Raw genomic sequence first — 25,529 nt, forward strand, 5'->3', positions numbered from 1 at the left:
GAGGCCATTCACCTGCTCTCAGTGTGGGAAGGGATTCACTCGATTATCCAGCCTGCGGATACACCAGCGAATTCACACTGGGGAGAGGCCATTCACCTGCTCTCAGTGTGGGAAGGGATTCAGTCTTTCATCCCAGCTGCTGAGACACCAGCGAGTTCACGAGTGATTCCAGGGGTTGGATTCTGCTGGTATTGTTTCTGCTCTCAATTCCATCCAGGACTGCATTTTGTTCATTCTCACAGTTGGTCAATGGGGAGGATGCTCTGATTGTGGGAAGGGATTCACTGATTCATCCGACCTGCTGAAACACCAGAGAATTCACACTGGGGAGAGGCCATTTATCTGCTCCGAGTGTGGGAAGGGATTTACTCAGTCATTCAACCTGCTAAAACACCAGCCAAGTCACACTGGAGAAAGGCCATTCACTTGCTCCAGTTGTGGGAAGGGATTTATTGATTCATCCAGTCTGCGGAGGCACCAGCGAGTTCACACCAGGGAGGGACCATTCACCTCCTCTGATTGTGGCAAGGGATTCAGTCAATCATCCAACCTGATAAAGCACCAGCGAATTCACACTGGGGACAGGCCATTCACCTGCTCCGTGTGTGGGAAGGGATTCACTCAGTCACCTCACCTGCTGAAACACCATCAGGTTCACGAGTGACTGCAAGGACTGAATTTTGCTGTTAATCACATCGAGGTCCCAACCATTTTCATTGGTGTCTGTTTCTGCTGATGTTAATAAACCCTGGCCCAGTTGTAAGATTTGTATTGTGGATTGTCTTGTCTGAGTCCTGAACTCGTAAATAAAAACAAGAAGTGCTGTAAAAACTCAGCAGGTCTGACAGCATCTCTGGAGAGAGAAACAGAGCTAATGTTTTGACACTGAAGAAGAGTCACATTCAACTGGAATCATTAACTGTTCCTGTCTTTACAGATTCTGTCAGACGTACTGAGATTTTGCAGCAACTTCTGTTTTTAGAATGACGGTGAATGCTGGATACATGAATCAGAGATTGGTGTAAAACTGGGATCTGCTCCGAAATCAAAGTGAGACAGCAGGTTAAAGTTTCCTGTCTGAAAAGTACTATGGTTATTATACTATATCTACCATTTTAAAGCTGGTTTTAACTCATTTAAAATAAACCTGTTTAAAAGATATTTGTTAAAGTCAGTATTAAAATACGAGTTGGATGAGTTCACAGGAGCCTGTTAATCGCTGGGACAATTATTCAACAAACATTGGATCTCCAGATAGAGAAGAAGCTGCAGTTTGTTTGCAGGAATTCCCTGTTTTATTGATGTGCGTGTGTTAGACATCAGGATAACTAAAACTACACAAACCTGGACATCAATGGTGATCTGATTGACAGTTACTCTGGGAATCACTCCCACTGTGAAACTTCAGCACTGACACTGCTGAATGTTGTCGGCTCAGGGAGTGGGGCCTCCAAGAGTGGACTGTAAAAAAGCTGGGTTTCAGTATCCTGACTAATATATGGTGAGGAACCAGAAAACTCCTTACTGAGGAACTGCCTGGGATTTTACCAGTGTAGGTTCAGGGGCGAATGATTCCTGACTCCCTGAAATGTCTGATATTGAACCCAGTTTGGAACAAGATTCATTCAGTTTCCAGGAGAATAGGGACAAATATCACCCACAACTGAGAGAGAGAAAAACAGCCACCTTGATCAATGACTTGGATGAAGCCAGAATTGATGATACAAAGATAGGTAGAATAGCAAGTTGTGAGGTTATTACAAAAAATCTGTAAGGGACACAGATAAGTTACCTGAATGGACAGAAAAATGGCAGATGGAGTATAGTGCGGGAAAGTGGGAGCTTTTCCACTTTGGCAGGAAGAATAGAGAAGCAAAATATTGATTAAATATACAGAAACTGAAGAATACTGCCGTAGAGAGGAATCTGGGTTACCTTGTACATGAATCGTGAAAAAATAGGATGAAGGTACAGCAAGTAAAGAAGAAGGCAAATGGAGTGTTGGACTTTACTGCAAGGGGGTGGAGTTTGAAAAAGGGAACTTGCTGCACCTACACAGGACATTGCTGAGATAGCAGCTGGAATACTGTGTACGGTTCTGGTCTCCCTACTTATGGAATGACATGCTTTCATTGGAATGAGTTCAGAGAAGGTCCATTCCTCAGATGAAAGTGTTGTCTTTTGAGGAAAGATTGTAAGGTGTCGGTGAGAATTCTCCCATCCCGCCCACCACAGGTATCGTCGCGGGCCGGGGGGGCGGGACCACAAAGGCCCATTGACCTCGGGCAGGATTGTCCAGTTTTGGGGTGAGCGCAGCCGGAGAATCCAACTCATTGTCTTTTGAGGAAAGGTTGCACCTCTAATCATTAGGTTTAGAAGAATGAGCAGTGAACTTTCTGAAACCTATAAGATTCTCATGGGGGGTTGACAGGCTAGAGGCCAAGAGAATGATTCATGAAGGAGTCTTGAACTTGGTGCCACAGATCAACAAGAGTCAAGGGTATTGTTTCAGCCCTTACAGACACCAATACTTTATCCTCAGTTTTAGTCAGGTTAGCTGGTGTTGTCCACCCAATGGGACAGGCTCTGTTTCATGTGAGAGTTTTTGATTTGATTTGATTTACTATTGTTCACATGTATTGGGATACAGTGAAAGGTATTGTTTCTTGTGCGCTATACAGACAAAACATACATTCTAAAGTACATCGGGGAAAAGGAAAAAAGAGGGTGTAGAATCTAGTGTTACAGTCATAGCGAGGGTGTAGAATAAGATCAATTTAATATACGTTGGTCCATTCAAAAGTCGGATAGCAGGGAAGAAGCTGCTCTTGAGTCAGTTGGTACATCATGTGGGTAGGTGGGTGGGTGGGTGGGTGGGAGGATGGCTGCGTGTGTTAGTTTTTGTGCATGAGGATGTGGGTATCTGAGTGAAGCTGCTTCTCATCAGCTGCAACACAACCTTCCTCCGAGCAATGATAGGTCTCTGAGTTTCCAACTGAGTGATTTGAGTGATTCAGAGATTTTCCATCCAGACTGACTGAGTGCTGCGTAAAACCTGACATCTACACAACCTGACCCCATTTCTCCTGGAACAATATGAAGTGTCAGCTGCTTTCCTGATCCCTTCCTTTCCCCTCACCATTATCCTCAGATAGTTCACAAATTCCATTGTACCTCATCCTCCAATGGTCTCCATTTTAAATATTTCCATCAGTCTTGCCAACAGATAGCAATGGGATTGCTGCTATCACAGTGATAAACTCTGAAATACTGCCTCTCTGATCTAGATCTCCCCACCAAATCTTCACCTGAGTTCCACTTTTTAGTCTGAAGAAATTAATATAATTTAACTTTCAACAGCACCTTCCAACACTGCGACCTTTACCTTCCAATCCTACAAACTCTACCACCGAGAGACAAGGGCAGCAGATAATTGGCAACATGGACAACTGACGTTATCAAAGAACGAAGAACAGTACAGCAGAGGAACAGACCCTTTCCCAAAAAACAATGGCACCCAAGACATAAACAATCCTGACTTGGAATCATGTTGCTGTCCTTTCACTGTTGCTGATCAAAAATCCTGGAAATCCCTTTCTAACAGCATCTTCGACTGCGGCAAACTTATAAATATAGGAGAGTAGATCATTCAGCCCCTTGACCCATTTAATTAGATCACGGCTGATCTGACAGTAACTTCAAATCTGCAGTTCAAGAAGGCAGCCCCAATCACCTTCTCAAGAATAATTTGGGGTGGGCAATTGATGCTGGTCGAGCCAGCAATGCCCACATTGTATAAACAAATATAAAACCCCATTAAAACTGATTCAGCGCGCCCCCTCCCCACAGAATGAAAAAGATTGGCTTTAAGATCAGTTAGAACCACAGAACATTACAGCACAGGAACAGGCCATTTGGCCCTTCTTGGCTGTTCTGAGCCATTTTTCTGTCTAGTCCCACTGACCTGCACCTGGACCATATCCCTCCACACCCCTCTCATCCATGTACCTGTCCAAGTTTTTCTTAAATGTTAAAAGTGAGCCCGCATTCATCACCTCATCTGGCAGCTCATTCCAAACTCCCATCACTCTCTGTGTGAAGAAGCCCCCCCCCTAATATTCCCTTTAAACTTTTCCCCCCTCACCCTTAACCCATGTCCTCTAGTTATTTTCTCCCCTAGCCTCAGTGGAAAAAGCCTGCTTGCATTCATTCTATCTATACCCATCATAATTTTACACACCTCTATCAAATCTCCCCTCATTCTTCGACGCTCCAGGGAATAAAGTCCGAACCTTTCTCTGTAACTCAGTTTCTCAAGTCCCGGCAACATCCTTGTAAACCTTCTCTGCACTCTTTCAACCTTATTAATATCCCTCCTGTAATTAGGTGACCAAAACTGCACAAAATACTCTAAATTCGGCCTCACCAATGTCTTATACAACCTCACCATAACATTCCAACTCCACACACAGCCCTTCTATTTGTGATTTTGCATGAACTATTAACATCATTTATTTTCACCCCCACTCCACTATCTGCTCTGGCACTCTGGTTCCCATCCCCCTGCAAATCTAGTTTAAACCCTTCCCAATAACACTAGCAAACCTTCCTGCAAGTATATTGGTCCCCTTGTAGTTCAGGTGTAACCCGTCTCTCTTGTACAGGTCCCACCTGCCCCAGAAGAGGTTCCAATGATCTAGAAATCTGAAACCCTGCCCCCTACACCAGTTCCTCAGCCACGTGTTCATCCGCCTGAGCATCCTACTCTTACCCTCACTGGCACGTGGCACAGGTAGCAATCCTGAGATTACTACCCTCGGGGTCCTGCTTTTTAACTTCCCACCAAGTTGTTCCTTTGTAGTCACTGATATTTAACTGATATTCCTTTATAGTCACCTGATGAAGGAGCAGCGCTCCGAAAGCTAGTGGCTTTTGCTACCAAATAAACCTGTTGGACTTTAACCTGGTGGTGTGAGATTTCTTACTCTATTCTCTCTCCACAGATGCTCAGTCCTGCTGAGATTTTCCAACATTTACTGTCTTTATCTCAGTGACAAATGTTGATGTGTTTGCTCCGAACCCACAGGGCTCCATCTGTTTGCTCCGCACCCACAGGGCTCCATCTGTTTGCTCCGCACCCACAGGGCTCCATCTGTTTGCTCCGCACCCACAGGGCTCCATCTGTTTGCTCCGCACCCACAGGGCTCCATCTGTTTGCTCCGCACCCACAGGGCTCCATCTGTTTGCTCCACACCCACAGGGCTCCATCTGTTTGCTCCGCACCCACAGGGCTCCATCTGTTTGAAGCCACAAACAGAAAGGTCCAGTTTTCTCCTGGAGTTTCTCTTCCCCGGATTGAGGCGCGAGATGGCGGACAACCAGACTGAGAGAGCTTACCAAAAGCAGCCCACCATCTTCCAGAACAAAAGAGGGTACTTGTGGGCGAAGGCAGCAAGGAAAAGCTTCCCCGCTACTATCGTAACGTAGGCCTGGGTTTCAAGACTCCACGCGAGGCCATTGATGGGACCTACATTGACAAGAAGTGTCCATTCACAGGCAATGTGTCAATCCGGGGCCGGATCCTGACAGGTGTTGTGACTAAGATGAAGATGCAGCGGACCATTGTTAGTCGCAGAGACTACCTGCACTACATCAGGAAGTACAACCGCTTTGAGAAACGACACAAGAACATGTCTGTTCACCTATCGCCCTGCTTCAGGGATGTACAGAATGGGGACAGTGTGACTGTGGGGGAGTGCCGGCCCCTCAGTAAGACTGTGCGTTTCAATGTCCTCAAGGTCACTAAAGCCGCAGGAGCCAAGAAACAGTTCCAGAAATTTTGAATATGATGTAAAGAAAATCAGCCGCAATAAATCCTTTGTGAACAGACAAAAAAAAAGCAGCTTTCACAATGATGCAGTTTCAGCCAATGAGGGAGACCCGGGCTCAGCCCCGCCCCCATTCACTCTGATTGGTTGGAGGACCAGCTGCTCCTGCTCGGTCCTCCAGCCCCGCCCCCTTTTCCTTGGTCCGGAACCGCTGTCAATCACTGTCCGGTCATTGTGATGTGGAGCATGCGCAGTGCCGCTGGGAGCTCAGGATTGCGGCGGTGGGAATTTTCAGCTGATCCGACACCGGCGGGTGGGGAATGAGGGGGGGATGGAGCCGGCGGGTGGGGAATGAGGGGGGGATGGAGCCGGCGGGTGGGGAATGAGGGGGGATGGAGCCGGCGGGTGGGGAATGAGGGGGGGATGGAGCCGGCGGGTGGGGAATGAGGGGGGGATGGAGCCGGCGGGTGGGTAATGAGGGGGGATGGAGCCGGCGGGTGGGGAATGAGGGGGGATGGAGCCGGCGGGTGGGGAATGAGGGGGGGATGGAGCCGGCGGGTGGGTAATGAGGGGGGATGGAGCCGGGGGGTGGGTTCGAGGCTTCATAAACACCCCGTGTCGGCCCCAAGCACCGAATACAAAGCTCGGGTGCGGGTTGTGAAGCGGGGAAATCAGCTCCCGCTTTTCCCCGGAACAGGCCCAGAATCCCCGCCGCCGTCTTTATCGGGAGCCTCTACGGCTCGGCGCATGCGCACTGAGGAAGCCTCGAGCAAGGCTCCTCCCCTCATTCACTCCGATTGGTTGGAGGACCAGCCGCTCCCGCTCGGTCCTCCAGCCTCGCCGCCTCTTCCTATTGGTCCGGACCTGCTGTCAATCACTGCTTGGGCATTGTGAGGTGGGCGGGGAGGATTCACAAACACCCGCTGGAGGCCCCAACACCCCCAATAAGACCCATTGGTTTTATTGTCAGTCTGCAGACAGGAGCTGGAGAACTGTTCACAATAAGAAGTCTCAACACCAGGTTAAAGACCAACAGGTTTATTTGGTAGCAAATGCCATAAGCTTTCAGAGTGCTGCTCCTTCGTCAGATGGAGTCTGTGTTCACCCCAGTCCAACGCCGGCATCTCCACATCAGAACTGAACCCAGGCAGAGGAGAGGGAGGGAGAAAACTGGGGGTGGAGGAAAGAAATGGTGGAGATGGGTTTGGATTTCAGCCCAGGGAGGAGGGAGAGTGTGTGGGATGGGGATTTACAGATTTGGGGGAACAAGAGAGGAAAAAATGTTCCAGAGAAACTAGAATTGTCTGTTCAGAATTTCTATCCTGGACTGACGGTGATGACTTTTGTAAACTCTTTTTACGGGATCTTAGAAACGATGATTGCAGATGGGAAACTCAAACCAAACTTAAGTTTGACAGTCAGTTGGTTCATCATGACCTGAATATCATCACCTTTGAGGTTGAAAGGATAATTGTTCGTTTGTTCTGTCTGAGGGAAAATATTTTAAACATCAGTGTTACTGGAAAAGCACCAAGAGACACACGCACAGCTGAGTGAGAATGTTCCAGTGAACTGATTGCAGAAAGAGCTTTAACCAGTTCCACAGCCTGATAAAACATCACACCATTCACAGTGTGGACGAGCCTTCAACTAATCATCCAACCTGGAGAGACACAAGGACACCGGCACCATGGAACTGTGAGGACTGTGGGAAAGAATTCAGTTATAGATCCCAGCTGGAATACCATAGACACAGTCACAGTGGGGCCGATGCCTTGGAGAAACCGTGGAAATGTGAGGATTGTGGGAAAGGATTCAATTACCCATCCCTGTTGGACAACCACCGGCGCACTCACACTGGGGAGCGGTCATTCACCTGTTCTGTGTGTGGAAAGGGATTTACTCAGCCAACTGGACTCATGTTACACCAGCGCATTCACACTGAGGAGAGGCTGTTCAGCTGCACTCACTGTGGAAAAAGTTTCAGGTCTTCATCTGACCTCAGTCAACACCAGTGAGTTCACACTGGGGAGAGGCCATTCACCTGCTCCATGTGTGGGAAGGGATTCACAAAGTCCTCCAACCTGGTGACACACCAGCGAATTCACTCTGAGGAGAAGCCGTTCAGCTGCACTTCCTGTGGAAAGAGGTTCAGGTATTCACACAGCCTTGAAGAACACCAGCGAATTCACACTGGGGAGAAGCCTTTCACCTGTTCAGTCTGTGGACAGGGATTCACTCAGTCATCCAGTCTAGTGAGTCATCAGCGAGTTCACACTGGGGAGAGGCTATTCAGCTGCACCTCCTGTGGGAAGAGTTTCAAGCAGGCATATGCCCTCATTGAACACCAGTGAGTTCACACTGGGGAGAGACCATTCACCTGCTCGGTGTGTGGGAAGGGATTCACTGTGTCATCCAGCCTCAAGGCATACCAGCAAATTCACACTGAGGACAAGCCATTCAGCTGCTCTGACTGTGGGAAGAGTTTCAGGTCTTCATCTGCTCTCTTTGTACACCAGCGAGTTCACACTGGGGAGAGACCATTCACCTGCTCTGTGTGTGGGAAGGGATTCACTCGGTCCTGCAACCTCGTGACACCTGAGCGAATCCACATGTGACTGAGAGATTGGATTCTGCTGTTTCTGCTAATGTTCATTACATCCAGGATTGATAGTTGGACAATTTTAAGTTTGTTTCTGTTGATATTAACAACCCTATAACTGGCTGAAGTTTAATATTCTGTAGATGTCACTGACCTTCGAGGCTACAGTGTCCCTTTTTAAAGGCACCATCTGTGATCTTTCAGCTGAATTCAAGAACTCTCAACGGAAATTTGGTTGCAATAAGACTGAATTTTTTACTTCAATCCTAAATTGATCTTTGATGCAAAATCTACAATTCATTTTCTCCCAAGAATATGGGTTCTCATCAAGTGGAGGTGACTTTGCCAGCTCAGGTACATTCACAGGATGGAGGACGATCATTCCAGCGGCTCAGCAACAAGAGCCAACATCGAAAACAACAACCCACAACCAAACCTGAGAACCACTTCATATGTGGCACTTGAAGCCGAACCGCCTCTCACAGATTGGTCTCTGCAGCCAACAGTAATAGTGAAGCAGAGAGTGGGTGGGCCTTGAGGGTCCCAGTGACCAGGAGAGAAAACAATCTTCTTGATTTTGCACAGAGGGGCAAGAGAACTGAAGCCAGACAGACTGGAAGGAGGGACTGGAGGACAGAAATGGTGGAGATGGTGAGATGGGTTTGGATTTCAGCCCAGGGAAGAGGGAGTGTGTGTGAGACGGGGATTTACAGATTTGGGGGAACAGCGAGGAAAGAATGTTCCAGAGAAATTAGAATTGTCTGATATGAATTTCTATCCTGGACTGACCGTGATTAATTTTGTAAACTCTTTTTACAGATCTTACAAGGGAAAGATTTGTAGATACAAAACTCAAAACAAACAGTTTGGTTTGAGTCACTCAACTAGTCATCAGCCTTTCAATGTGGAAGGAGAAATGTTTATCTGTGGAAAAGATTTTAAACATCAGTGCAACTGGAGAAACACCAACACACACACATACACCCGAGTGAAGGTGTTCCAGTGAACTGATTGTGGAAAGAGCTTTAACCAGTTACACATCCTGAAAAAACATCACACCATTCACAGTGGGGAGCAAACACGTGTTCTGTATGTGGACGAGGCTTCAACTGATCTCTAGGCTGGAGAGACAGGAAGAGACCCAGACCATGGAGAAACCTTGGAAATGTGGGGACTGTGGGAAGGGATTCAAGTCTTCTTTCAGGCTGGAAATCCATCGACGCAGTCACACCGGGGAGAAGCCATTCGTCTGTTCTGTGTGTGTTGGAAGGGATTTACCAAGACAACCTACCTGATGTTACACTGGAGAATTCACACTGAGGAGAGGCCCTTCAGCTGCACTTACTGTGGGAAGAGGTTCAACAGCACATCCAGCCTCGCTACACACCAGCGGATTCACACTGGGAAGAAGCCATTCATCTGCTTTGTGTGCGGTGAGAGATTCACTCGGTCATCCGGCCTTTGGACACATCAGCGAATTCACACCGAGGAGAAACCGTTCAGCTGCACTTCCTGTGGAAAGAGTTTCGGGCAGTCATCCACCCTGACTGCTCACCAACGCACTCACACCGGGGAGAGACCATTCACCTGCTCCATGTGTGGGAATAAATTCTCCCAGTCATTCGATCTGGTGAGACACCAGCAACTTCACACCGGGGAGAGACCATTCACCTGCTCGGTGTGTGGGAAGGGATTCGCTCGGTTATTCACCCTCCAGTCCCACCACCGCACTCACGCTCAGGAGAATCCATTCAGCTGCAGTACCTGTGGAAAGAGTTTCAAGCAGTCATCCAACCTTCTGACTCACCGACGCACTCACTCTGGGGAGAGGCCTTTCACCTGCTCCTTGTGTGGAAAGGCATTCACAAGGTCCTCCAGCCTGCTGAGACACCAGCAAATTCATAATAGACTGCACGGATTGGATTCTGCTTTTAATCACAGCCTGGATTGATAGTCTGACAATATCTGGTTTGTTTCTGCTGATGTTAACATCCCTACAACTTTAAAGTTTAAAAAAAAATTATTAGTCACAAGTAAGGCTTAGATTAACACTGCAATGAAGTTACTGAGAAATGCCCCTAATCACCAAACTCCGGTGCCTGTTCGGGTCAGTGCACCGAACCAGCACATCTTTCAGACTGTGGGAGAAAACAGGAGCACCTGGAGGAAATCCACAAAGCACGGGGAGAACATGCAAACTCCACACAATGACCCAAGCCGGGAATCGAACCCAGGTCGCTGGTGCTGTGAGGCAGCAGTGCTAACCACTGTGCCACCGTGCCGCCCTGGCTGGGGTTTAATATTCTGGAGATGTCACTGATTTTCGGAGCTGCAATGTTCCTTTTCAAAAGCACCTTCTGTGATCTTTCTCCTTAATTCAAGAATCCTCAACAAGAACCTGTTCATAAAGTTAACAATAAAATTACGAACTTTACTTCAGTCCTAAATTAATTAATCTTTTCTGCAAATCTGTGTGTGAGGGGTTCCACTGATTAACATCTCCAATTAGAAAGTGCTGATTAATCCTTGCTGATAATTCTGACTGACCGCTTCACAGTGATGTGTCCATTATGAAATTCAATTGTGAAGGAACCTAAACAAAGGAGTGAAATATTATACAGGCACGATAAAAGTTTACATAAAAACTTAAACAACACAGATAACCCGGATAAATGTGTAGTGGTACAACCCGGATAAATGTGTAGTGGTACATTTTGGAACCTGGATAAATGTGTAGTGGTACATTTTGGCAGGTCAAATGGGATGAAGTTGTATAATATCAAGGGTAAGACTCTTAGCAGTGCAGAGGATCAGAAGGACCTTGGGGTCCGGGTCCATAGGACTCTTGAATCAGCCTCGCGAGTAGAGGAGGTGGTTAAGAAGGCGTATGGTGTTCTGGCCTTCATCAGCTGAGGGATTGAGTTTAGGAGTCGGGAGATAATGATGCAGCTTTATAAGACCCTCGTCAGACCCCACTTGGAGTACTATGCTCAGTTCTGGTCGCCTCATTACAGGAAGGATGTAGAAATTATTGAAAGAGTGCAGAGAAGATTTACAAGGATGTTGCCTGGATTGGGTGGCATGCCTTATGAGGATAGGTTGAGGGAGCTCGGTCTTTTCTCCTTGGAGAGACGAAGGATGAGAGGTGACGTGATAGAGCTGTACAAGATGTTGAGAGGTACAGATCGGGTGGATTCTCAGAGGCTTTTTCCCAGGGCTGAAATGGCTGCTACGAGAGGACACAGGTTTAAGGTGCTGGGTAGTAGATACATAGGAGATGTCAGGGGTAAGTTTTTCACTCGGAGGGTGGTGGGTGAGTGGAATCGGCTGCCATCAATGGTGGTGGAGGCAAACTCGATAGGGTCTTTTAAGAGACTCCTGGATGACTACATGGGACTTAATAGGATTGAGGGTTATAGGTAAGCCTATATATAGGCGTAGGTAGGTAGGGACATGACCGGCGCAACTTGAGGGCCGAAGGGCTTGTTTGTGCTGAAGTTTTTCTATGTTCTATGTCTCATGGTCTTCTGGTATCATAGCTTCCACTTGGCAAAACACTGCGTCACATTCAGAGATCTGGAAAAGGAAAGGTCTCTGTTCCACTCTGCTGTGATGCGCGCAGTAAACGCGCGTATTTCAGGGGCAGACAGCCGAGCTGCTGCGTGCCATTCCAACAGGGAAAACGGCTCCTTATTTTCAACGGCACTGATACCTGGGCTGAGGACTGGACTGAGTGAACATATTCACACAGGTTCCATGAATACAAACAAAAATTTGCACAAATGAATTTTAAGGTGTCAATTAGACTAAATTGAGCACACAAAGTTGAAGCTTCCTCAAATTATGGTCAGTTGAGTCAGTGAAGCAGCCGATTAGATTTGCAGTGATGTCTGCATTCGAGCTCTTGCTGCTGTTTGAACTGAAGGCGGCTGAATCAAGGCTTGCGTTTGCTGGGTGTTGTGGCGCGCACCTGTAATCCCGCTGCTGGGAGGCTGAGGCTGCTGGATTGCTTGAGGTCGGGAGTTCTGGGCTGTTGTTCTCTGTGCTGATCGGGTGTCCACACTAAGGTCAGTATCCGCATGGTGTTCTAAGAGGACTCTGGGAGCACCAGGTGTGCTAAGGAGGGGTGAACCGGCCCAGGTCGGGAACGGAGCAGGTCAAATCCCCTGTGCTCTTCAGTAGTGGGATAGCACCTGTGAATAGGAACAGCAGTGCCGCCTGACCAATACAGCGAGACGCATCCTTTTCTCCACACCTTCAATCGCAGCAAACAAAATATTTTGCCGTTCCCCTCAATATAGACAAACCCGATGCCTCTCTGCCTGCCTCCACACTCACTCCCTCTGCTGTCCCTTTCATTCACTCTCACATCCAATGCCATCACCACAGCAAACTACGCAAGTAAACCAAAACCAAGTACACACACTTTTGACCAACCAACTCTCCACCTGCCCTGCACGCTCACAAGCACCATTCTGCAATTCCCACTTTCCTCACTCTCCCCATTCTTTGCCTCCTCAATATCCACCTCACTTTTACTGCTCCCTGCTGCTCACGGCTGGAACTGCACTTTTAAAATCTTCAACTTGCACAATCATGTCAGCCACGGCCACAAGAGAGCGCGAACCTATTCACCTCCTCCACACTACTCATATCGCGCACACACTTCCCAGCACATCCACCAAACATTCAACCTGTCTCTCGGCTCTCATAACTCCTTCTCGTTTATTCATTCCCTTCTGACAATTTCTCCACTGTCAACATCGAAAGTCTAGACGCTTTTGACTCAATCTAATGCTGTAAATGAGAGAGTGGGAGAGAGAGAGACAGCAAAATGTTCATTGTAATTTCCAGTTTCAGCGTTGACCGCCAAGCCACTTTGGCAATTCACAGACACCCCATTATTCGATGTCCCCTCGACCGAGTCTATTCTCAAAGATAAGACCCGGGGTGGTGACTGCACCGGAGGGAACGCGCAGTAACCAGGCATTGCGCTTAATAGATTCCACTTGGCAAAAAGGTGCGTCAAATTCAGAGATCTGGAAAAGGAAAAGTCTCTGTTCCACTCTGCTGTGATGCGCGCAGTAAACGTGCGAATTTCAGGGGCAGACAGCCGAGCTGCTGCGTGCCATTCCAACAGAGAAAACGGCTCCTTATTTTCAACGGCACTGATACCTGGGCTGAGGACGGGACTGAGTGAACATATTCACACAGGTTCCATGATACAAAGAATAATTCGCACAAATGAATTTTAAGATGTCAATTCGACTAACTTGAGCATTCAAAGTTGAAGCTTCCTCAAATTATTACCAGTTGAGTCAGTGAAGCAGCCGATTATATTTGCAGTGATGTCTGCATTCGAGCTCTTGCTGCTGTTTGAACTGAAGGCGGCTGAATCAAGGAATGCGTTTACCGGGTGCTGTGGCGCTCACCTGTAATCCCGCTGCTGGGAGGCTGAGGCTGCTGGATTGCTTGAGGTCGGGAGTTCTGGGTTGTTGTTCTCTGTGCCGATCGGGTGTCCACACTAAGATCAGTATCCGCATGGTGTTCCAGGAGGACTCTGGGAGCACCAGGTATGCTGAGGAGGGGTGAACCGGCCCAGGTCGGGAACGGAGGCGGTCAAATCCCCTGTGCTCTTCAGTAGTGGGACAGCACCTGTGAATAGAAACAGCAGTGCCGCCTGACCAATGCAGCGAGACGCAACCTTTTCTTCAAACGCAGCCAACAAAATATTTTGCCATTCCCATCAATGCAGACAAACCCGATGCCTCTCTGCCTGCCTCCACACTCACTCCCTCTGCTGCCCCTTTCATTCACTCTCACATCCAATGCTATCACCACAGCAAACTACGCAAGTAAACCAAAAACATGGACACACACTTTTGACCAACCAACTCTCCACCTGCCCTGCACGCTCACACGCACCATTCTGCAATTCCCACTTTCCCCACTCTCCCCATTCTTTGCCCCCTCAATATCCACCTCACTTTTACTGCTCCCTGCTGCTCACGGCAGGAACTGAACTTTTAAAATCTTCAACTTGCACGGCCACAAGAGAGCGCGAACCTATTCACCTCCTCCACACTACTCATATCGCGCACACACTTCCCAGCACATCCACCAAACATTCAACCTGTCTCTCGGCTCTCATAACTCCTTCTCGTTTATTCATTCCCTTCTGACAATTTCTCCACTGTCAACATCGAAAGTCTAGACGCTTTTGACTCAATCTAATGCTGTAAATGAGAGAGTGGGGGAGAGAGAGAGAGAGAGAGAGAGACAGCAAAATGTTCATTGTAATTTCCAGTTTCAGCGTTGATCGCCAAGCCACTTTGGCAATTCACATTCGATGTCCCCTCGACCGAGTCTATTCTCAAAGATAAGACCCGGGGTGGTGACTGCACCGGAATTCTACGTAGTAGGATGTATCATTAAACATTTTAACAGGAGTTACCAGCAGACACAATGCAAATATAAATTGCTGTAGGTAATTGACGTTTTTGTGGAGCCAGTTTCCTTACATCATTGCATCGCAGCGTTTCTGTAGTGTGGTACTTATCACGGTCGCCGTACACATGCAAGTTTCCTGGTTCAATCCTGAGCAGAAACTTATTAAACGGGAATAGAAAATGTTGGAAAATCTCAGCAGGATTGACAGCCTCTGTGAGGAAACAAACGTTTCAAATCTGGATGACCCTTCATCAGATTTCCTGATTCGACACACTGGCTCTGTTCTCTCTTCACAGATGCTGCCAGACCTGCTGAGATTTTCAAGTATTTTTTTGTGTTTTTCAGGTTCCAGCATCAGCAGTATTTCACCTTTACTGAAACATTTCCAAATGTTTTCAATTTCAGAGTAATTCAGCTTTCAGAAATAATCACGCATTTGCCACGAAACATTAACTGACCTGCCGATTATTTCCAACATTTTCTGATGGTAACGCCATGAATCAACCTGTGAAAAGAACAAAACGGATGTTCTGTGATATAAAGCAAGGGAGGGTGATTAAATGAAACAAGGAGTGATGGATAAGGCAACATTTAGCTGGTGATGGTGGAGGCCGGGTGGTCAAGTCGTTCAGAGTCAATGCTTTCACCGCCAAGGCCCGGGATTGATGATAAACTGTCAACTAAACAGAACATTTTACTGAGCGTCTAATCAGTTTCTGGAGGTGAAAGTATCTGAAAGCAAAGGAAGAGAATATAATTTGCTGCAGAAGGTAGAATGACTGTGTGACGATGTCTGTAGCGACAGTGACCGGGAATGAGGGAATGGAGACAGTAATGATGATCAATGAGATACAAATCTCTGATGTTGTTCAGCAGATTTCCCACAAGAAGCTACAGAAGACGCAGAGGTTACGAATAATCTGTGAATGTGGTGAGCTGCAGTGAAATTTAGAGGAGCAGAATGAATTATTATTCATTTTGACAGGAGGAAGCAGCAAGGGGAATGTAATGAAAAGTTGCAGGGGACAATTGACGGGATTGTGCAAGTGGGTTTATTTTGTTTCTCCAGGTAGTTCAAACTGGCACAATGAATGTTTTCGATCAGGAAGTAATTTCAGCCCCTCCTGAATCATGTGCTGGTCGGCAGCTGTAAAATCAACATTCCCTGACTGGGAATCGAACCCGGGCCGCGGCGGTGAAAGCGCCAAATCCTAACCACTAGACCACCAGGGAAGATACAAGCAAACATTTTAATCTGACCGAGAAAGGTTTGGGGGAAAAAAAACCTCATGTTTAGATCGAACACGAATGACTCCTTCAGTCAACAGCAAATTACTGCAGATTCTGGAACTTAAAAGAAAAACTTAAAATGCTGGAAAATCTGAACAGGCATGACGGCATCTCTGGAGAGAGAATAGAGCCAACATTTCAAATCTGTATGGTCAGTCATTAAAGCTGAAGACAGGAAAAGAGGACGAGATTGATACTTTAAGTGTGGGAGATGCGGGGGGTGAGGGTGAGAGCCGTGGGTAAGAGTTGACAAAGTTGTGATGGAAAAATAAATCAAAGGGAATGTAAATGGTGGCGGTGAAAGCAAAATACTGCGGATGCTGGAATCTGAAACAAAAACAGACAATGCTGGAACATCTCAGCAGGTCTGGCAGCATCTATGCAGAGAGAACAGAGCCAACGTTTCGAGTCTGGATGACCCTTCACCAGAGGTCTGTAGATCCTCAGTTAATGAGAATATTGAAGTTTCAGGGGGAGATATTTTTGGAATCTAAGGGAATGAAGGGCCATCAGGATACGTTTGGAAATTGATGTTGATTCCTGGGATTCGTCATGATCTCCTTAAATTCCGGAGGAGACTCCATGGGACATGTGAGCCAATCCTACTCCATTAATTCCGTTCCCTGCAGCACCAGGTCTGATCGGGATCACCTCTGTTAAAAGCGTTGATGAGTGTTCTGAGGCATTGAATTCGAGGCAGCAGCATTTGTGGGGGAAAGTGATCAAATGCCGCAAATTTCAGGTGTTCAGTTGATTTGCTTTACACGTCATGAATACTTTTTCTCGAACATGTTATTACGAAACTTTAATGCAGTAGGAAGTACCATTATTCATTTTGACAGGAAAAATCAGCAGAGACAATGTAATATCAATTGCTGTGGGCAAAAGATGGGCTTCTGGAGCCAGTCTAGTTGTTTCTCCAATAAACCGAATCTGCTTGCCCTGAGGTCATCACCGTGTTTCTGTAGTTCGGTGGTTATCACAAGAGCCAGGTTAATTCTGAAAATATCTGGTTAGAACGAGGAATGATGGGAAGTGTACATGATAGGATTTGAACTTCACTTCGAAAATTCAAGTCCATCACCTTAATTCCTGGGCAGGGAATACAGTCTCGCTGTTTGTAATCCTGTTATTTATATCATGATGCAAAGATGCCGGCGTTGGACTGGAGTGGGTACAGTAAGAATTCTCACCAGGTAAAAGTCCAAAAAGCTTATTTGGAATTGCGAACTTTCAGGAGAACTGCTTCTTCATCAGGCTGTTCAACTCGGCAGTCAGAAATTCAGCCTGTGTGTGCTCTCGAAAGGAGCCACTTGAACACACGCTGCTTTACCCCAACAACGTTTTAAGTTGGTAATGTCCCTGCTCGTTGTTCATGACGAAAACGACACCGCACACAATCCTGCACTCAATCTGAGCTGTTAGACCAAATCGCAAATCCATTTTGGCAGCGGTGGGATTCGAACCCACGCCTCCGCAGAGACTGGAGCCTTAATCCAGCGCCTTAGACCGCTCGGCCACGCTACCACTTCGGAATATATCGTGATCATGTTATTTAATGATAATGTTACTGAAATTCAATAAAAGCAATGAAACTTGGAAAGGCCATCAGGAAGCATGAGCCTGCTCCTTCTCTGATTCAGGTAAACCTAAACTGCGCAACAAACAGACATCACCTCATGTCAGAAACACAATGAGCTGCAGTGAAGGGTCGGCATCATTTAAACTGTCCTTAAGCTCGTCTCTTCCCAATTTCCTGCCAGAAATGACAACGGAACCTCCTGTTGAATTTGCACAGAGTCTGCACTTAAGGACCATATTATGTTTTATCTGTTCATCCAGGCAATAACTCACATTTGTTTTCAGAGTTTGGATGGTGGCAATAAATCTTCAATTCCTGACCAGTAATCTAAACAGCAGCGAAAAAGTCAAACTCTAACCACCAGCTCACAGCGTGTTTTAGAATTTAATTTATCCACGCTGCTTTTGTTACTTTAATTTTCACGCCACATTCGCCACAAACAGCTTTCTCCTGCAAAATGGCGCCTTCTGTTTCAACGCCAGTGATGTGTTCAGCCAATGACAACATAGAACAAACACTCCAGTGCAATTATCACTTTCGCTTCCAACGGTTCGAAACCGGACAGAAATATTTCCAAATGCTTTTCAATGAAGAGTGCGGGAAAAAGTTTCATAATTCAGTGTCAATATAAACGGTAAAATCTGACGAATTACCAGACAGATTTTACCTTGCAACAACTTCTCAATCGTTCGTAGTATGCACCCTATCACTGTCCTTCTCTTTCTGTGTTTGTTCTTGAACTGTCGCACATGTGAAACTTCCAGCTCTGATATCAACTTGCAAACCTCACTCGGCTGATTCTAGTAGATCTGCCTTCGATCAGAGAGTAAATCAGATCATTATTAATGGTTTGCTGAGAGCAAATATTCTTCTTTTCCAAAGCGGGAATTGAAACCAGACATCACAGGGAGAGTGTTGAACACAAGCCACTGGACTACCATGGAAACCGGTGAACTGTGTTTTTCAAACTGACTTCACACATGTCCCTTTGCTCATTATTTTCCTCTCAGATCTTTTTTCACTTGTGACACGTTTCTCCTTCAAAATGTCCTGTTTGGATGGAACATAATTGCTTCCTTCAGCCAATGACAACACGGATTGAGTTCGCTGGGTCATGGAATTGACAGTGAGGTGAAATAGTCCCACAAAATGCTCAAGTTTAGAAGGATGGGGAGGGGATCTGATAGAGGTATATAACATTCTAAATGGATTGATAAAGAAAAGGTAGACCAAAAGCTTCTTCTTATGGGACAATCAAGAACAAGAACGTGTATAGTTTGAGAGCCCGTGGATTTAAAACTGAGATGAGGAAGAACTACTTCTCGCAAAGGGTGGTGCATTGATGGAACTCGCTGCCCCATAGCGCGTTGGAGTCTGAATCATTGAATGATTTCAAGAAGGGATAGAAATATTTCTGATAGAGAAAAACGCATCAAAGGGGTATAGAGAACAGGTGGGGAGGTAGATTTCAGATCAAAGAGAGGTCAACCATGATCTGATTGAATGGCGGAACAGGACCAAAGTGCTGAATTTGCCGACACCTGCTCCCAATTCCTACGTTCCTATGTATCTTTGCGTAACGATCAACTTTCAAGCCCACCAACCTAATCACTGTGGTTCTGTTGAAATATATGCACAGTACGTCCTCTGGTTCCCCTTCACCCACAACGCACGTCAGTCGTGCAAGTAACTTTGTAATCGTCTCACCCTGTGGTATAATCATTCTGTGATTCTCTGTTTCCCTCATTCATTTTCTCCAGGCTTCCACCCGACCAGATGTTGTTATGTTTCCTCCCTGCTGGATTTCATTTGTTTTGAACTCCCAACATCTCTAAACATTCCCAATGTTAATGAAAGGTCTTGGAGGTGAATATTTATCTTTGTTTCCCTATGCACAGACGCTGTCTGACTTCCTGAGTTTTTCCAACGTTGCCACATTTCAGTGCAGATGTCTGATCCGCTTTTGGATGGCAATAGAATATATATTTAGTTGATGCACTTTTGTACCGATAGCTTGTTGGTCTAGGGGTGTTCTCACTTTGGGTGATTAAAATCCCCAAACTTGCAGGAGGTCCCGGGTTCAAATCCTGAACAAGCCCTTGTTTTGTAATGGGTAAGACGTGGATTTTGTTCGTTTCATTCCCGTGACATGGCGGAATTGGCTCACCTGGGATATGATTTGAGAACCTGAGCACACACTGCAATGCTGCTGTGAGCACGACACACTCACAGAGAATCCAGGCATTTTCAAAAGGTGACAATCCTTGCGGACATTCACTTAACCAGATTGAAACGTCTGAAAATGGGGTGACAGTTTGACTTCGGACATACTGTGACGCTGTTTCCCCCACCTGTTTTGAGTATTTAGATCAAAAATGTTCAGGTGAAAGATGTAAGAGGAGTTTGCAATGTTTGAAAGGAGGTGAAGCTAAGAAGTGGAAGATATAAATGAAGTTATTGATGATAGAGAGGAGTGCCTTCTTACCTCAAGCATTCTGTAGGTTGATTAATTGTAAACATTGTAATCAGAACAAGCTGAGACACCAGATGGCAAAGCCATATTTGTCTCCACGCATTTTAGAATATTAAGTGCCAGTTCTGATATGTGTCCCTCGCGGTCAGTTGGTGGAGTATGAGACTCTTAATCTCAGGGTCGTGGGTTCGAGCCCCACGCTGTGTTTGCTGCTTTCGTTGGTGAAGTCTTGGCAGTGTCACCGTTCAAACGGAGTCTTTCTCTATCCCGCTTTGCTTTGTTAGTCACAAGTAAGGCTAACTTTGCAATTTATGATGAAATTCACCGACCCGCCACACTCCAGCGCCCACTCGGGTCAGTGCACCTAACCAGCACATCTTTCCGACTGTGGGAGAAAACCCATGCAGCCACGGGAAGAACGTGCATACTTCACACAGATAGTAATCCAAACAGGAATCTAACTCGGGTCCCTGTGAGGCAGCAGTGCAAACCACCGTCCCACCGTGCCGCCCCACTAATCTCACCGTCACTGCTTTCTGAATTAAAGCTATCGCTGCTTCCCGGGCAGTCGAAGAGTTTAGTCCTTAATTCAGAGAGCAAATTTCTTCTCATTTTGCGCAAGATTTAAATCAAGATCTGGAAGATTGTGTCAGTGGGAACAATAATCATCCTCATTGTCATTCAATCACTCCAGCCTTACATCCTATCACAAGATCATAAATAGGGTTCTCGCCCTCTATTCTCCCTCACTCTGTATTTGCTCGTAAACTATTAAACCTCTAACTTCTTCCAGTTTGGATAAAACGTCAGCGACCCGAACCATTCATTCTGTTTCCCTCACCACAGACGCTGTTTGACCTGCTGTTTCCAATATTTTCTGTTTTGAGGTGGGGTTTGCAGTACCTTTAGTGTCTTTTTTTCTCGTTCAATGTGGAGTAGTTTTCTTTGACTGAACTTGACCTGTTTGCATCGTCAAAGGGCTGAGGTTTTAAATAATAAGATACAAGGATGTGTCACCCTGTTTGACATGAAATGAAACATAAAGAGGATTAATCATTTCAAATGATGTTACGAATTCAGTATATATTTTGTTGGGGATCCACCTACTTGTACCATTCACTCACTCATCTGTCCCAATTTAAACAAGAGGTGGGACGGCGAGAGTCCAAACTGCGAAGCGTTACGACATGGAAATGATAGCACTCTGACCTATAACACTCGGCCTTTCTCCCAAAACACACACACACACACTTGCTCAATAATTGCCAATCTCCAGTCGAATTGTTGTTGTTGTGTGATACCAACTGCTCCTTTCTTTCAACAGATGATTTAAAGAGCAGCGAAAGATGAAAAAAAACATTGCTGATGCAGGCATCTTTCGCCAGAGACTCAGCAATGTGCAAGTTGCAGTTGTTGCAGAGAATGACTCTCTTGGCGTCATTGCATCAGCCCCAGAGAACGATTGCTCAAGAATACAAAGCGCTGAGAGTCGGGGAAGCGACAGTGGGCTTTGTGTCCACCTGGAGGTGTAGTTCACTCTGTTACCTGTCCCAATTTAAACAAAAGTTAGGAGGCGAGAGGCCAGAGTGTGAACCGCCACCCATTGAATCAACAGCACTCTGATGGAAGACTTTTATCCCAAAACACACACACACACACACCAACGCCCTCTTTCTCTCTCACACACACACACATAGACAAAGACACACAGGCACACAGACACACACACGCACGTACACACTTGCTCAATAATTGCCAGACTCCAGTCGAATTGTTATTGTGTGACACCAACTGTTTCTTTTTTTCAACAGAGGAGTTAAAGAGCAGCGAAAAGATGAAAAACACTGATGTTGCAGGCACCTGGCTCCAGAGGCTCAGCAATGTGCATTGTAATAGCAGTGGAACGTGCTGACAAATTGTCCTCTCGATTCGTACTTCGTGAGAAATTTAAACAAAATGCCCTTCAGCAAATCAACCATCAGCATTTGCAAATTAAAGCCGAGTTTTGAACTCGGATTGCTGGATTCAGGGTCCAGAGTGCTCACCATTACACCACGGACCGCAACACACGGCTACAGGCTGAAAATGGTCGTTCAATACCTGTGCCAATTTGAACAGCAGAGTGAAATATCAGCCCCAATGCACAATCCCATCAAAAACCCACAGCAATTCATATTTACTTTACCCTTGCTGGTTCCTCCTGAAAAAAATGAGTAAGCTATCTTCAATATGCTATCTTCAACTGCATTAAATTTCACTGTAGCTCACCACGTTCGAGGAATGTTGGCATCGAAGTGTTATAAACCTGAGTGTGGTAAAAATTCTGAACAACATCAGCTTGTCACAGCTCTGCTTTGGTCATACTGGAAGCTAGTGTGAAAATATGAACAATTCCATATCTTAACAGACTGGAAGGAGTGGGTGACTGTGTTTAATTGGCACTATGCACATTCCTGTAATCCGTGACTGCGAGAATCAGGAAAATTACATCCTGCTGGTCTCGTGGCTAGTGTTCGGTGCTTTCGGGGTCACAGGCTGGCTTCGATGCACTAAGACTTAATGTTTTTGATAAACAAACTGTAATACTTCCTGGTCCAAAGCCGCTCTGCCAGAAACGGTGGAGTGAGGTTTGTAGTTTTGCTTCCGAGTTGGAAATGTCACATGGACAAAAGGTCAAAAAGAAACACAGATAGTGAAGGACAGAGATAGGATGGAAAGCGCTGACGATGGAGATGGTGACACTAGGTAAAATCTGGTTGATAATGGGTCAGAATTAACCGTTTGCATTGGCACAAATTTCGCTCATTTCTGGATAAAAATATCGGGCTAAATGATAAGAAAACTTCTCGCTGAATGAAGCACAAAACTATTTGACTTCGACTGATTGCAAGCAGTTTTCATTCAGAAAGAAGTAACTGTGGGATTAACAAAGCGGGATGGAGAAAGTCTCAGTTTGAGCGGTGAAATTGCCGGAGGAATGGAGAGCTGGAGTTCACCCATAAAAGCAGCAAAGTATAAAATATTGGGAACCACCCAATGTTGCCCTTGTCCATCATTCCTTGTGTCAGTTAACCCATCGTGTTATGCTCTCTATCACAGACCTCCCCTTTTAATCTCTTTACGGAGTGATTCCCATTTTAAATGCCACAAGACCTCAACCGTTCAATCAATGTTTCGTGAAAAGCAAGAATAAATCTGAATCATTTGAAATTAACCCATTTCGGAATGTTTTTGCTCGGTCTTGACCCGGGGACCTGTGCGCATGTGAGGCAAACATGGTAACGACTGCACTACAGAAACTTTGCGATGGATGACTTGAAGCAGACCCGGTTTACTTGTGGAGCAACTAAACTCGTTCCACAAGCCCGTCAGTTGCTCACTTTACATTCTCTCTGCCGGTTTCTCTAATCAAAATGAATGATGACACATTCTGCTGCATTCAATTTTAATAATCACATGTTTGATCAAAGTTCGTAACGTTTCAAGTAATTTAAGTGAAAATCTGACATTGGGAGAATTTGATCACACGCCTCCACAAATGTCGCTATCCTAAATTTAGTGCCTTAAACTTCCTATCAACGACACCAACATAAGTCATTGCTGTCGGAACTAGTATTGGCAGTGAACAGAATCATTGGAGTTGGATTGGATCACATGTCCCATTGAGTCTCCTCCGCCATTACAATCAACCCGAGTTCAACAACGGCCTCATTTCAGAATCAATTCAATTAAACTTGATTCCACCCAGACAGGGAGAGAACAGGAGGAACAAAAACAGAAGAGGGAAATGGATAGTTAGACTGAGAGAGGGAAGGACTGAGGCAGATCTATCGACAGAAAGATCACTGTCATGTCGCGTCTCTTCCTGTTTCTGTCGCTGCCCCACATCCAGCTCCCTCTGGCTATCCAGCTCCCAGGGTCAATTAGCTGCTTGATAAAGACACAGACAGTTGGTGAACCCGAGCTTTAACTGGAAAGCAGGGAAAGCGAATGTATGCCACACGGCATTAAGAGGAGATGGAGTTTAGAGATGACTGTACAAAGAGACACAGATATCTCATCTTCCGGATCCAGTTACTGATTACATTACAGTTACTGATTGCAGGAATGTACACAGTGCGAATTATCCACTGTCACGCTCTCCTTCCAGCCTTAAGCACGGAGTTAAGTTTAGAAGTGTTTGTATCTTGCTACAGTAATTCAGGGTTTTGTTGAGACCACATTTGGAATAGTGTGCGCAGTTTGGATCCCCGCATTTTAGACAGAATAAAAGCAAAATCTGATGATGCTGGAATCTGAATCAAAAACTGAAAATGCTGGAAAATCTCAACAGCTTTCACGAGAAAGAATAGGTACCATTGAAAAGCTGAGGCATTATTTTTTCCTGATCCAGGAATCTAAAACACGGGAACACAATCTCAGGATAAGGCGCTGATGATTTAGGAGTGCGATGAGGAGAATTTGCTTCACTCAAAGCCTCGTGAATCTTCGGAATTCTCCAGCCAGAGGGTTCTGATGCTCCATCCTTGAACATATTTCACTCTGGGTTAGACAGATTTATGATCTATCCAAGAATGAATGGAAGCAGGGATATGGAATTGGAACAAATGCTCAGCCAAAAGTCCATGTTTCGATTGTAATTTTTAAGTTTAATGGAATAATGGAAGCATGTATATAATTTTGTATGTAATATGTGTAAAGTCAATCGTCATTGAATAATGTTGGTAACACCAGATAACAGTACAGCCGGTCACAATTGAGAACTATTTTTATTGACGCCCACAAACTCATTGCCAACACGCAACTGTTTGCCTGTGAATGCTGATGGTGAGAAAATAGCAACATTCCGCTTCTGGGTGGTATCGAACCACCAACCTCCACAGTTAACAGTCGACCGCGCTGACCAATTGCGCCACAGAAACTGCAGCAGCAGCTGTTACATGTCTTCTAAACTAGTGTGTCAATGACCACAATTCTATTTCTGCAAAGCCTGTTCCAGAACTGCAGCATGACCGCACTGTTTACAATTCTATACAAGTCTCTTTAGTTCCGTTGATCCCGCAGCACTGCAGTAGTGTGTTGGTTATTCCCTTTCTCCTATGAACGTGCAGGTAAAATGAATCCATGTCTCTTATCACAGGGAGGAATTCAACACGAGGGAATGGAACTGAAAACCAGACCCCCAGCGAACCAATGCTTTCCACTCAATCATCAATAACACCATTCTCAGCTGCACCTCCTTCCAAATATTTTGATCCATTTCCCTCACGATTTGTTCCAAGAGTTAATATTGCCCTTGGTTTC

At 45.8% G+C, this 25,529-nt stretch overlaps 1 protein-coding gene, 2 non-coding genes and 1 pseudogene across 3 annotated transcripts in view; 1 reads left to right on the forward strand and 3 right to left on the reverse strand.

Annotated features, from left to right (window-relative positions):
- Positions 1 to 25,529, reverse strand: part of LOC144483994 (uncharacterized) — a 105,096-nt gene that overhangs the window by 19,757 nt on the left and 59,810 nt on the right. The window lies entirely within an intron of this gene.
- LOC144483970 (small ribosomal subunit protein uS17 pseudogene) lies at positions 5,352 to 5,899 on the forward strand (annotated as a pseudogene).
- trnae-uuc (transfer RNA glutamic acid (anticodon UUC)) lies at positions 16,042 to 16,113 on the reverse strand. Its single transcript has one exon. It is a non-coding gene; the product is annotated as a tRNA-Glu (tRNA).
- trnal-aag (transfer RNA leucine (anticodon AAG)) lies at positions 17,616 to 17,697 on the reverse strand. The gene has a single exon. It is a non-coding gene; the product is annotated as a tRNA-Leu (tRNA).

The sequence above is a fragment of the Mustelus asterias genome, unplaced genomic scaffold (assembly GCF_964213995.1).
Source record: "Mustelus asterias unplaced genomic scaffold, sMusAst1.hap1.1 HAP1_SCAFFOLD_85, whole genome shotgun sequence".
NCBI classification, from domain to species: Eukaryota; Metazoa; Chordata; class Chondrichthyes; order Carcharhiniformes; family Triakidae; genus Mustelus; species Mustelus asterias.